Genomic DNA, 794 nt, shown 5'->3' with positions numbered 1-794 from the left:
GCGGACCAGAAAATTGTCAATCAAATATTTGGACTGCAGGAGGGGTGCAAACCAAGAAACAACGGTTAAGAAAAAGGTTAAAGAAACAGAGAGGGGTCTGTGGAAAACAGGGGTGCAGACGAAATCAGCACTGGGAACATTCAGAACTTTCAAGCAAGAAATTGCCAAAGAAAATATCTACGATAATTCTAGGGGAAGCTCTTTGTTGTTTGAAGCCAGGACGGGAGTATTGCGAGTCAAGTACCAAGGTATAGGCACGTTGTGCTGTGCGTGTGGAGAAGAAGAGGAAACGGCTGAACACCTCATACTTTTCTGTAAAGGCCTTAACCCTACAGTGCAAAGCAACGGGGCTGATTTTTTCAAAGCATTGGGGTTTAGGGACAATGAAGGCAAAATATACTTTAAGCGGGTAGAAATAACCAAACGTAGGTTATATGATTGGTGGATAAATTCAAGGCAGGGGTGAAATTTCACCCACCACAAAGTACAATATATGTTCATAGTCATGGCTAGGTGGCATATGCCACCGCCCGATTTAAAGGGTTCAGCCTCATCCATCCATCCACCCATCCATCCATCCACTATTATAGTACACTCTACTGTCGGCGAACAGAATGCGTTGCCAAAGCTTTATGAAACATGAACGCAAATATAAATGGTTTTGCTGAAACATATTTATTATATATTTAATTAGCTAATGAAATAAATATTTGTTTTGGAAATAAGTGGTGTCCAAAAACCAAACATCTATGACGTGTGTCTGGCTCCTGAAATCACTTCAGCTAAATTCAAAT

The sequence above is a fragment of the Dermacentor silvarum genome, chromosome 1, assembly GCF_013339745.2.
Source record: "Dermacentor silvarum isolate Dsil-2018 chromosome 1, BIME_Dsil_1.4, whole genome shotgun sequence".
Taxonomy (NCBI): domain Eukaryota; kingdom Metazoa; phylum Arthropoda; class Arachnida; order Ixodida; family Ixodidae; genus Dermacentor; species Dermacentor silvarum.
Note: the sequence above shows the minus strand (reverse complement) of the source record.